Source organism: Lytechinus variegatus, chromosome 4 (assembly GCF_018143015.1).
Source record: "Lytechinus variegatus isolate NC3 chromosome 4, Lvar_3.0, whole genome shotgun sequence".
Lineage (NCBI taxonomy): Eukaryota > Metazoa > Echinodermata > Echinoidea > Temnopleuroida > Toxopneustidae > Lytechinus > Lytechinus variegatus.
Window position 1 is genome coordinate 49,070,665 of NC_054743.1, and position 14,524 is coordinate 49,085,188.

A 14,524-nucleotide genomic window follows, 5' to 3' on the forward strand; every position below is an offset into this window, starting at 1 on the left:
TACAATTTTTTGTATGTTCTTATGGCCAAATTAATTAAAAATACTATAAGGCTTGAATGATTGTTCAAACATCAAAGACACATGTAGGTTTTTACTGTAAAAAAAAATACTCAAACAATTTAAAGAGACAAAGAAAATGTGCACAAGGGCAGAAAAAAATAAAATTGTACATTGTTATATGATCAATTAAAACTAAAAGTGGCAAACATTTTCTACAAAACAAAATAACATTTAAAAGCAATAGAAATGTTTTTTCAATTCTTGGAAATGAAATAGGCATGATAAATGAATGAAATGAATACATGATAAATTCATTTCAGAACTTAAAGCAAAAAACACTTAATGCATGAAAAAGTATATTACCTTTTGAATTCAGTTTCTGAAAAAAAATCCTGTGCAGTTTTTAATAGTCCATATGCAATCCACAATTGGAAAAAAACCTGAAACAAAGCTAAATATACCACAAAGCCTAAAACTAAGGCTGCTCATAGAAAGGGATCGGCATGCTTCAACATAAAAAAACACAATAGACTACATGTAGGTTCTTCAAACTCTTGAAGAAAATGATATGTTTATAAACTTAGGTAGAAGTACAAGGCTCTGCACACTATCAAATCATTATCAAATTGCCTTTCATTATCAAAAAATTAATTAGATAATTCAGAAAAAAATTCTTACCTGTGAGAGAACTGATATGCTCACCACAACCGATCAAGAAAAAATGTGCATGGTCTATACTATATAACATAATGCATCTTCATAAAAGAGTGTTTTAAATCAGTAGTCTATCCAAACATAGAGCTCTGTAATAGCTCTTTGATTTAAACATCAAAGCATTTTATTCAATGGCCTTTTCTAACTGCCAACATGGGGAATAATGAAGACAATAGATGGATTAGGCCAATGTGCATAGACTCTATAGAAATTGTTTTCATGGGATTATCAGATTGCTATAAAGCTGGGATTAAGTAGATCCTAATGTTAGCCTTTTCAAGGAACATTGATTTTCAGCACCTGTGGATGCAGTAGAAGCAATAGCCAGTGTTCTATATGAAAAAAATCCAAGGACAACTTGCACAAGTCCAAACAATTTATTCAAATTTGTATTATTTTTAAAATCTTCTCAAAATAATTGAATGAGACAGAAAAATGCCTCTTCAGTTGAAAACTACATGTACAACAAAACTCAAAAAACCTGATCAGAAAATGGCAAATCTGTAGAACCCAATTGATTTTCTACATTTAAAAAATCTTTATATCGCATGATTGGCAAACTCATCCGGCTCAAAACTCATGGTTTGATATTCATCTTAAGACGTATTTTCATGCATTTTATTGATCACTATTTTGGACCACTAACAGTGAATGATATTTTCATAAAAAACTGATTCACTGAATTAAACAACTTTGGACTTATTATTAATAAACAAAAAGATGGTGTAATATATAAATGCTGGGAATCATCATCCTCATCCTCCCATTCACATATCATTGGTGTACACTGTAAAAACAACTCATTTAGAAAGTTTAAAAAGTTAGATAGGAATTTGAATTCCAGTTCATCGTGGCTTAGCCATGAACCAGAATAGCCTGGTGGTTGAGTCGCTGCCCGGAAAGCAGCAGATGGCAGGTTCAAATCCCACTGGTTCCAATTTTTTCTGACTTATGCTTTTCATTACAGATCAAGCATACTGATCTTATGATTTTCATTACAGATCGAGCATACTGATCTTAAACAAATAGGAGTAATGCCGAAAATTTGTTAACAAAAGTTTAAAAAGTTTAAACAATAGTTCTTAGAGTGAACATGCTTAAAAACAGTGTTGACTTTTTACAGTGTAGAGCGTAAATTTGGGTGAATCCCCAAAATGATGTTGCTTTTCTCATATCTGTGCAACAGCATGCAAGAAGATGACAAATTTAGGTCAAAAGCAGGGAAAGATATAATGCATACTGTCTGGTCAGATATATTAACATTTAAAAAAAAAGAAAAATGGCTTGTCTGGGTTGTGTGTGCTGTATGCCCATCCAGCAGGTGTAGAGTCTCTGCTATGTAATCACATAGTCTTTTGATTCTGGAAGTCAGACGACTGAATTTCATACATGAAACAGGTGCAGGTACAGCTAGATTTAAGTCATTGGATGCTGACCCAAATCATGCTCAATCCTTCCTAGCCTTTCAGTATTTTGTCATTCTTCTCTCCTTTTTTATACAGAGTGCTCGCTACAAGCTATTTCGGGGCTCTGCAACACAAAAATATGCGAGCAATCGCTTAAATGAAACATGCACCGTTTGTTCAAAATAAGAACCAGGAACCAATCAGAAGTGTTCTTTCATATTGCTTATTAAACACAAAGCTTTGTGTAAACAGGGCCCAGATTGGTCACCTCCAGTGGTAATTTGTACGACTAGTTGCCTCCAAATTACTCCATGAAAGGTGCTGAAACTGAGGGTTTGTAACAAATACAAATGTCATAATCTGAACAATGATTTGGCAATCAATGTTGATTGATTGTTCTTGTATGCATTTATGTCGAGGCCCAGCCACGGCATACTTTCCTTGAGCAAGAAAATGACTGATCCATATTATGCTGCACTCAACCCAGGTGAGGTAAATGGGTACCTGACAGGATTACTTCCTCGAATGCACTATTAAAGCGCTGCTGATAAAATGGTATAGCTTGAGGTAATATACAGATGGGGTAACAGTTTTAACAGCACTTTGTATCCCCTGGCAAAAAGCGCTACGTGTATATGAATCCAGCCATTATCATCAAAGCCATAAGATGTGATAAGTACTTTTGTCATTAGAAGAGTCAAAGGGTTAAGAATGGCCCCTGAAATTCAGTAACCATATTCAACCGATTCAGCAGGCCAGACTACTTTGATTTTTACACATGCAACAGGTGGAATCGTCTTCAATTATTAACCCAGTAAGATCTGACACACAACAGAACATGCTATTTATCTTACATGATTATTACTGTGAGAGCTGAAGGATTAAGGATCCAGGGATCTAATAAATTTGTAATCTGTTTGACTGAAAATGCATCTCTATTACATTCAGTGGTTTCATTCATGAACAGGTGCAAGAACTGCCGATTAACCCATACACTTGCAATGTCACTAAACATTACATGGGACTGTGTGTCCCACATGGAGAATTTTGTGTCGGTGGGTTAACGTATTACTTCAAAGCTATTCGGTGGATAATGTGTAGGGAGATAGCGATTTGAGGGGATTACTACCCAGACGGATTTAATTGATGACGGATCATCTTTTTCACGATAAACAGATTTTTTTCTCTTTTTCAGACTTGCGTTCATACTAACAAAATGCGAACGTTCATGAAAAATCCGAAAAACACATTGCAACATGATAAACCTGAAAAATAAATTGCAACTAACGTGGAAGTGTAGGCCTTTGCAATCATACTTCCTGAATCAATTACTTTTAAGTGTAAAATAAATCTTAAAGGGGAATCCAACCCAAATGAAAACTTGTTTTTATGAGGAAAAGAAAAATCAGACAAGTTCATTGGTGAAAGTTTAACAATATTGGACAAACAACAAGAAAGTTATGAAATTTTAAAAGTTGTAAATATTGGAAATCACTATACCCATGGAGACTTCAAATCGGCCGCATATGAGATGTGATAGTGATGTAAGGCAAGGACTACTCTTCCATGTACTCCAATACATATTATGGCTAAAATGTCATTTTTCCCAAAATTTTTATTTCAAATTATACTTTTCTTTCATGAGGACATAAAACAATATACTCCTTGGGTTATATTTAGATTACTGCCCCAGGGGAATGGGTACTAATGAGAAAACCACAAATCCCTGATAATAAAGTACATGGCCTATGGGAAAGTTGTCCTTGCTCCTTGTCATAAGTTACTTACTCAGTTGCCAATTTGAAATCTACATAGTATTAGTGATCTCAATTTTAAAGCAGCTATAACTTCCTTATTGCTTGTCCGATTTCTTTCAAACTTTCACCATTCTGTTTAATTTATTTTTCTCCTTCCCAACACAACTTTTATGGCCGAGGCTGGATTCCCCTTTAAGTTTAAAGTAACCTTTAGTTTTCCGAGAGAACCACCAAGAGAATTCTTTGTAGGTGTTTTCACAAGGAACATACTTGTCTTCATTTATTTCAAATCAACTCTGAATTCACATCTACTGAAGACAATCTCATTAAAAGAGGGTGGTGCAAAATAAAATGCAACTGATTTCGGATTTCATTCCCAAATCTATAACTGAAATGTTTCAAACCATTCAATCCATGCATTCTATGCCCTGTAATTATGGTAGGGAAAGATGTCATTTTTTTTTGGGGGGGGTAGTTTTTGCAATATTTGGATGATTACTTAATATCATGGATTATTTCTTTCATTTCAAGGGCTACTTGAATACCCAACGACCCATTATTCTGCTGTACATACAGTATGCAGTATATTTTTTTCTAAATGTCCTTGAATATTGTTTATGGAAGATCTTGGGTCAACTTTAGAAAAGAGAGTCACCAGAAAACATTCCCTTTTCCAAATTTTAGGTAAGAATTTTGCTTATTAATGCTCAAATACCAGTAATTGAAAGTTTATGGGGAACGAAGTAAACTAAAATTTAAATTTTAAGCACACAACCTCTATATTACATCACCTCACACCAGTGAAAAAAATATATATTACAGAACTTCATAAGGCATACATGTAATTCATTTTCACTACACCTTTAATATAGAATTAAAATATAACCCCACAACATATTTGTACCTCAATGCGCAAAATGCCCATAAATTGTATTGCAGGAGTGAAATTGTTGTTTGAACAAAAAAAAACAGAAGAAACTCGGTTTGAGAGGTTTGGAAGTCTACTTCCATTAGTGAAGGTAATAAATGACCTACATTTACACACTGGAGATCAAAATGCAAAGTCGACGTTTAAAAAAAATATATAGTGTAAAAATCCTTCATGGAATTAGCATTCAAACATGCATACTAGGGACACCCCCCCCCCCCCCCCCCTCCTCCTCCAGAGCCCCTAATTCTAATAAATACTCTGTAAATTGAATAATTACAGTACAAACAGAATGGAAACCATAACTATGGCCGGATCTGGCATGTTTCATTTTCAGGAGGGAAAAAACAAACCATAATCGTTAAAAAATCCTACTTTCATAAACAAGAGATTATATGATTTTGGCAATGGCAAGCACCGAGAACTGGCAAGCATCCACTGTCCAAGTCTGAAGCTAAGTTCACAGCGAGTAAGGTGCTAAAAATAGATTTGGCCAGCTATTTGACCTGTCTCTTTCGGGAAATGCTTAAAAATATCCTCTACCATATGAATATAGCACCTTTTCTTATTTTATATGAAGTGGAAATGACCATAATTGACTTTGTTTAAAAATGGGCTTTTCTAAATGAAAGATGCAATGGTACATGTATGCTTCAAAGCTTTACTGTACAACGTAAAAAGTGAAATGTATGTGTGATAAAAAGGCACCTCGACAGTTGTTTTGTTGAAAAATAAATCTCAAGTCAATTCTGTTTTTTTTAACTAATAAAGATAGATTTCTAATGCAATTAGAACAAGATATCAAGTCCTATCATAGATTGTCCTGTAACTTAAAGCCTGTGTATAGCTTTGGTAAAGGGTCAATAATGTGATTGATAATCGAATATTATCTAATATGACCGTCTTACTGAAGCGTAGAGACCGTTAGATATTTTTCCAACTGCACTTCTCTGAGAAAATTTCAAATATTCAAATCTTGGATATATAGCGCCCTCTCTCGGCGATGCTTGTTTTAAATTAAAAAATGGGCATTCAAGCACTTATCTCATAAATTTAGTGATTAGTTATCCAAAAGTTACAGACAAAGAACATATCTTGAAAGTTTCAGCCCATTCCATGATTTGGAATAGGATTTAATTGAAAGACAAAAACACACAGATATTTTAATTTGATCGGGTGACCCGATCAAGTTAAACTTCCATGTAAAATCGCAAAATTTATCCTGTAAAACACATTTTCATTTCATATCCTCCACATCATAACTGTTATAGGGCATATCCATTCATATTAGCTAGCAATGAATTGGAATAGTGATAGGTGCATTTTGGTGGATTTACCAAAACTATACATAAGCTTTAAACAAATCTGGAATTTGCATGTGCTGCACCATATGAATGGGCATCCATGGTGTTGTGGTCTTGTGGTTACGACTCTCCTCTTTCATTCAGAGGGACTTGGGTTCAAATCCAAAACATGGTGTGCTTTCCTTCAGCAAAAAAATTACCCACACTCCGCTGCACTCAACCCAAGTACATGTACTACCTAGTGTTATTGATCTTTTATTTGTTTAATTGAGGCGTCCTTTTTCTCAAGATAGAATAGGTATCCACAGAACTTTTTTACAGGAGGGTTAAACTTAGAGAAAATATTCTGAAGATACACCCCTACAGAAATTTTCAAGCTTGCGCAAGCTTGCGGCATGCTAGTAACTAGCATGCGGCTAGCTTAATAAGCGTGTAATATGCGTGCAGAGTAATAGTTAAGCCATCTTTTAGCAAGCAGGGACTGTTCTCTAGCATGCACTCGCTTATTAAGTGAGCGCCCTGCTAGTCGCATGCTAGTTACTAGCAAGCGGCACACTTAAATTTCTGTAGGGGCAGGCACCACCAAACCTGAAGTGGCCAAATTTACACCCCGGATAGTGGTGATCAATTTGTTATGCCTGGAAATTTCCCTTCTGGCATGAAGTCAAGATTATATGAGAGGAATATCAGCAAAACTTCCCCTTCTCCATCAAGATTGTGGTCTGAAGGTTGGAGCCAAAAACCAAACTTAGCTGGCCATTTGGGTGGAATCACAATACGATGCTCCACCTAGCGGTTGCAGCTAACAGGCCGAAATTCGCAATGCCTCATGGGAAAAAGTTGACGTCCTCTTGCACACGCTATAGTGCATGCGGCAGATACGATTATGCTGTGCTGGCCGATGTAGCTCAGCTGGCATGCGTTAAATTATGCTAATTACCAGGGTCCAAGAGGTGGGGGAGAAATTCGCCACCTTTTTGAAAAGAAAATTAGACCGCTTTCCGTGAATTTCTTTCCTCCGCTATTTGGCGCATGGTTTTTGTTTCTGAAGCATCAAAGTGGAGCGTTGTGGCTAGTGCTGTTGTCGGGAACAAAAATCCATGTCGACATGTCGCTTAAAAATTAATCCCGACATCGACAATGTCGACATGAAAAAGGGACCGTAATTTAGCCTAGGCTCCCTAACAAAAAAAATCATTCGATCGTGGATCGTGGAACATAACACTCTCAATCAAACGTATTCACCTTGACACGAGTGATATCCCCACACTAGATCTACATGTATATAATACAGGCTCAGTTCGGGAAAACATATTTTCACTAAGCTAGAGTGAATTCACTTTCAAAATCACCGATTTAATCCACATCTTTTTCTGGAGAATCAAGTTTTGTACCACGATCCGGTCTCGAAAGCATTGCGCAATAACACTCAGAGCCAATTTGAGAATCACCAATTACAATAGTGATCATTGCGTATTATACGCTGGTACACATGTGCTGCAAACGCAAGCTCCTCAAATTGACAGTAAAAAATAATGAAAATCGACCGATAATTTCAGTATCACTTCCGCGGCGATCCGTGCAACGATCTCCAAACGAAGGAAGGGAAGTTTTCTGTGACTTCGTGATTTGAATTAAGCGCTCAATTGCGGCGGTCACAACTTTGACAAAAACGTTTATGTGAAAAGTAATGCATTGAGGAGCAACGTATTATCAAGCACGGTGAATAGCGATGGGTACATATGGATGGGTACGGTGAATGCTACTACGCTACGCTACGATCTAGAGCGATCGTCGAGGGGCAGCTCGATCGGGCAGGCCGGCCCACACTCAGGCACTGACGTATTTCTGCTGCCGCGCAGCTCGCAGGTATTCTTTTTTCATTTAATGTGCCGCTTTATAGCTGAATAAACCTTTTAATCGCGCCACTTACTGTGGATAAAAGCTTCCAACTTTTCAGCTAAGCTTTATACTCGTGACTTTAGGCAAGACCCCTTTTTATTTTATGTTTGCATGTCGATGTGGGTGCGTGCATGTCGGAAACATTGAAAATCCTTCGCATGTCGATATCAATGTCGATATGAGGCCTATCAACAACAGCACTAGTTGTGGCCCAGTGGATTAGTCTTCGGACTTTGAAACAGAGGGTCGTGGGTTCGAATCCCAGCCATGGCGTAATTTCCTTCAGCAAGAAACTTATCCACAGTGTGCTGCACTCAACCCAGGTGAGGTAAATGGGTACCGGTAGGAAGTAATTCCTTAAAAAGCTGTGTGCGCTATGAACGCCTAGCTTAGCCGGGTAATATAGGAGCGCCTTGAGCACCTAATAAGGTGGATATGTGCGCAATATAAATACCCTATATTATCATTATTATTCACATTTACAAGCACATAAAGCATTGTGCGCAGCCAGAGTCTGCGAGTGATGTCGACGTCGTCGAAGGTACATGTAGGAATGTGGCCTGTTCTCTGAAACAGATAGATGGCACACCGTATTGTGAAGCAATCAAATTAGGTGGTTTCAAACCGCCTCGATCACAAGAATCACTGTTAAATTACGAGAACTTTTTTAGGCTGAAAAATACCCATTAATTATTCCTGCATTCACACCGCCCTGAAACATACCCTTCGGGATAAGTTCCTGAAGTTACGAGCATGCGCAGTATGGTCTGATAAGCAGGCAAGGCGCAAGATTCAAAATCACTAGCCCAGCAGCCACCCAAGGCGCCGCGCCCAACGACACAGTGGGCTTAAAGTTCCCGTAATTTGCTTTCACATCCCCAAAATACCTGCGACCTTGGAAAAATCCCCGCGAAAGTTCTCGTAATTTTCGCCAAATACCTACTATTTAGCGGGTATTTTCTTTCGGGGAAATTACGCGTAGTTTGCTTTCACATTACCAAAATACCTGGTTATTTTCTGATCGGGGTAAATTTCCCGATCAGAGAATACCTGGAACTGACGAACTTCGAGGCGGTCTGAAACCACCTATTGATGACTTCCACTCCGAAGTTTGACCAGTGGATTGCTTTCATGGTGCTCTTGGGCACGATCTAATGGGGCATTGCAGAAACATTTATAATCAATTGCAAACCTATTTGTGTTTCCAATACCCTTTTCATAAACCCAGCCTAAGAGTAATGCGGATAATTCAATAAAAATTGCATTCACAAACTCCGAAAATAAGCCGCATTATTTTTACGAGCGCCCGTCCTGAAAAAGGCGGATAATCGTCATGACAACTGGACACGCCCCCTCCGATGCGGTTGTGTTGGAAAAGGGTGACCTTGTGACCGCACCATGGCAATTATCCGCATTATTTGGAAATGCGTTCATATACTCAAAATCCTGTCCCGATGCTGTTATTATGCGGATAATAGCAGCATCAAAATAATGCGGATAACTCTGGTCCTCCTCCAATTTTACGACCAAATTATGCTGCTATTAGCCGCATAATTGGGTTTATGAAAGGGGTACAAGATAAATGATATATCTTAATCACAAATTTGCAACTGACTGCTATTGTGCTTCTTGCAACAAGGAGTTTTATCAGGACCCCGTCTTACAAAGAGTTATGATTGATCCAATCACCGCACTTAGCAAAACATAGAAACACCAACAAGCGATGCACTTATGCGTGGAGCCAAGGGCTGTTTTGCATGCATGCGATGAGCGAATGTGTGGTGTACGTTAAGGGCATTCTTGCACCGACACGATGATGTATACTTCTATTTAAACTTTCTGAGTTCAATGACATGTCTCGTATTTAAAAGCATGCATCTCACAACTTATTTACACAATCAATATTTCTTTTATGACGGGGGCATGCTATCTATATCATTGACATTCAAACATATCCACGATGCAATAACTGGAGAGCGAAAGGGTACTTTCGGTTACATACATGTACAGCATCACAGTAAAACCCTGTTCCGATACAGCTAGGCAACCACTAGCAACAAAACTCGGCATCTATTTTGTGCAAATAGGCAATGAAGGCATACCCTCCCCCCTTCCCCCATTAAAAAAAGAAAATATTGGCCTACACATAAGCTGTTGTTCAAACCGAATATTGAAGAAAAAAAAAAGAAATTCTGCAAAGTTGCACCATGGTTTCATGCCAAAGTCATTGTGATGTCAGGGGCTCTGCCCACACAACTTAGAGACTTGAAGCAATTAATGCATTATCACATTTAGAGTAAAGCGATTTATCTGAGCAGTGTGAACAAAATTGCCGACCTCACCGTATTTGAACAAGGTGTAAAGATGCCAAATTATTGTATGCAGGAGTATTACATGATCTATAGATAATAGCAATACATACACAGGAAAAGTTTGAAGCAGGAAAAAATATAGAGGATTTGCAAAAAAGCCTAAAGTATGAACGCACCCTAAATAACCCCCCCCCCCCCCCCCCCCCCGTTATTCTGGTCATCTTCTCTATGAACATTCCTCCAGCTTGAAATTGACAATAAAGGCAAGAGGCAATCGGGGGCGGGTGGGGGGTCATGCATTTAGACCAGGGAACCACTTTCATAAAAACTTACCAACTACGGTTACCTTGCCACTATCGTAACTACCACAGAGACCTTGATTGTGATTGGCTGCTGAACTCTGTTACCATGGTAGTTGCTATAATGGCAAAGTCACCGTAGCTGAAACTCTTTATGAAACCAGGGCCCCAGTAAACAAACAAATTTCAATCATGCTCGGCAGGCAAATCAACTCACTTCAATGGGATCACATACTGATCATCAAAACTCCAAATGCTGTGTTACAGCAAGAAACAAAATAAGAGGGAAAAACACTGGTTATTAGTTAAAAATATGTATCGCAAACATGTATAATAACGTACAATGATGATTGGTAATCTTGGGATAATGAATTCAAGGGTGGGGGGTAATTAAGTTATCAAATACGATTGCATTTGCAAGTTGTTCATATCATTCTTCAAGTTTGAAGGGGTTAAAAAAAATTATTGACGCATCAATCAAGTCCTACATTTAATAACATAAAAATATTGTTATCTTATACAACTGATTTCTTGTGCGTACACAGTTCCTGAAGATGATGAATATTAACTCTTAACATGCCACGCACACTACCTACCCAATGCCACAGTGCTAATCCGATGCTAATCCCCTGTGCCAGCCACAAAACCCCCCTGTGCCACATTGATTTTGGGATCGCAAGTCGTATTCACTCCTTTCAATAGTCATGATTACAATTGCTTGTAACTCTCTAACGATTAGTTTATCCACAAAATATTGTGTAGTAAAGTTGTAGGAAATTTCATACTCCTTATAATGGTGTCCTCATTATATGGATTGGTTATTATCTTCACCGCTAAAATATGAGTTGTATCAAGTAGTTCCATTTTGTGGAGTGTTTTGTATGGATCAAAAAACCTAGGTCTCTTCCCTCTCAGAGGCGGAGCCATATCTTTTTAAAAATTTAGAAATACTCGAAAAAGTCGAATGTAAACCGCGTGAGTAAGTTGATCTGTCAGAAAGCAGAGTTCGCACCTCACACAATAGTGCTAATTACGGTGTGCATGCGATGCGCAATACAATGCAAAACGGCGTAACAATGATTGTAATTCCGAATGTGCGCAGTCATGCACGAAGCAGGCGAGGGTAGGAAACAATGCAAGCACAAAGCAATCAATAGTGGGCGTGCGAGCACGAGTGTGGCATGTTATAGTAGGATACGTAGCGTGCACGAAGCACTCAATGAGTTAAAGAGTGGAAATACATGTATGAACTCCAACAACAAGCTCTACTTAGAGTTTTACTTTTGTCACTGTACTGGATATAAACAAGAGAGGGCAGCATTACTCTTTGGATAAAATCAAAGTTTCAGTATGGCCACATCTAACTTAGATAACCAATATCCACCCTGTTGTCTTTTTTTTCTCTCTGTTTTTCTCTACCTTTGACTTTCTGTCTCTATCTTTCTCTCTCCATTTCATTCTCCCTATCTCTATGTATCTCTTTAAATCATTTTATTTCTTTTCTTCTTTCTCACTCTTGCCCAATGGCAACATAATTATGTTTCAAGGGGGGGTCCATCCACTATCTTTTAAACCTTCAATTTAGTTGGCTTGCATTTTGAGGGTTTCCTTCCTTTAAAGGGCAAGTCCACCCCAACAAAAAGTAAACTTAAAAAAGGAGAAAAATCCAACATGAATTTACATGTACACTGAAAATGTCATCAATTTGGATTTAAAATGAGAAAGTTAAGACATTTTTTAGTTTTGCTTAATTTTTTGCAAACAGTATGCACAACTCAGTGATAGGCAAATGAGAGAGAAAACAATGTCCCTCATTCAATATTCCTTTTTTTATGGTTTCAATTATACAATATTTCATTAGGCGGTTTCAAACCGCCTCGATCACAAGAATCCCCGTTAAATTACGAGAACTTTTTAAGGCTAAAAAATACCCGTTCATTATTCCTGCATTCACACCGCCTCGAAACACATCCTTCGGGATAAGTTCCCGAAGTTACGAGCATGCGCAGTATGGTCTGATAAGCAGGCAAGGCGCGAGATTCAAAATCACTAGCCCAGCAGCCACCCACGCCGCCGCGCCCAACGACACGCTGGGCTAAAAGTTCCCGTAATTTGCTTTCACATCGCCAAAATACCTGTGACCTTGGAAAAATCCCCACGAAAGTTCTCGTAATTTCACCAAGTACCTACTATTTAGCGGGTATTTTCTTTCGGGGATATTACGCGTAGTTTGCTTTCACATTACCAAAATACCTGGTATTTTCTGATCGGGGTAAATTTCCCGATCAGAGAATACCTGGAACTGGCGAACTTCGAGGCGGTCTGAAACCACCTATTTTCACATATATAACAAAAAGGACCAACTTGATTGAACCATAAAATGTTAAAATAATTGTAATACCATATGTTCATGGAGGAATAAAACTTTGATTCATGTGGCAATGAGTCGAAATTGAAATATTTCACATTTCATATAATGAAAAACATAAGAAATTGGGAGTGGATGTCATTAGTCCCCTCATTTACATATCGACCAGGATGTGCATTTTATCTGTTTTGTGAACTTAAGTGAAACTTTTTTTACAGCAAATTTTTAAGAAATTTTCAGTGTTAAATTTGTTGACTTTTCTCCTTTTATTCAAATCATTTTTGGTTGGGGTGGACTTATCCTTTAATATAAACTATTATGAAGTGTTTCAAATTTTACTGTAAATGACTTTGACCTTTCTTTTACTTTTCTCTGATAGCTATTATTAACTACTACTATCTCTGCTTGAAAAGGAAGTCCGGTTGCACCGAAGCGGTGACACCTTCGACGGTACACATATGTGCAGGTGATCATGAAAATGTAATGGTAATTCAACCCAAATGTGCTTCCCATAGCACTTCCACATCCTGCTCATGTATGTAGGGTCAACAAATATCCCAAAATGAAATAATAATAATTAACAAAATTACCTTGATGTGCACAGTAAAATGCTCTTTGATTTTTCATACTATGCTGTTTACTATATAGACTTTACAGTAGTTATGTAAATAGTTTAAAATAAAAAAAAACTAAAAATATTTGAACTCTTAATCAACAAAGTTTGATTTGTTAACATTTAATGCTCAATAAATTCAGCATGGTAATTTAAACAAATATAGGTTCATACAGTGAAACACTTGTATAAAATTTATTTATTAGTTTTAATTATGGAAAACCTTCTGGAACATTGTTTTCATTGTGTGTTTTCCTATTTATTTTTCTGTTTCGTATTGTTTTCCATGCCGCATTCATCTGCATTATGTAATATCCAATATAATCATCTATATTGTTTTAGCGATACATTAAAAATGCCTACTTTGGTCTGTACCAATTGCCCGTGCAGTATCACAGCGTATCCCTAAAAGGTATCGAAATCCGACAGATATCCCATAGGCTCCTTTTCAAAAATTACCGTTGAATATGAGATCAATATTCCAATAATGTTCAAACTCTTGGAATATTTCTGGTATTCCATTCTGAGCCATCCAATATGATTTGTCACATGACATCTACCCGTCCTTTCACACGGTGAAAAAAAAATTGTGAACTGAATGATGATTCCATTGAAAAATAAGGCTAATGACGAATATTTAGCACGTGTAAAACCAAAATACAACATGATTAGAATCACAAACGCTAATCACAGTCACGATTACAATAGCAATCATCATTTGATGATTCAAGATTCACGTGTGAAAAGGCCCTTCATCTTCAGCCATACAGATATCTTAATTTTGATTTTGCTGCATCAGTACAGTGACGTGAGAGGGAGACCCTGCATGGGCCTGGTCAGTGCAAGCGCGCCCATAAAACCACACATTCGTGCAAAAACTCTGTTCACCGTATGACTCTTACAGTAGTTTGTTAAGCACTT

At 37.5% G+C, this 14,524-nt stretch overlaps 1 protein-coding gene across 1 annotated transcript in view; it reads right to left on the reverse strand.

Annotated features, from left to right (window-relative positions):
• Positions 1-10,872, reverse strand: part of LOC121414227 (protein still life, isoforms C/SIF type 2-like) — a 99,645-nt gene extending 88,773 nt beyond the window's left edge. The window contains exon 1 of the mRNA XM_041607337.1: positions 10,840-10,872. The gene's annotated coding sequence lies outside the window, so the exon portion shown is untranslated. The remainder of the gene's footprint in view (positions 1-10,839) is intronic.
• Between the last annotated feature and the right edge of the window lie 3,652 nt (positions 10,873-14,524).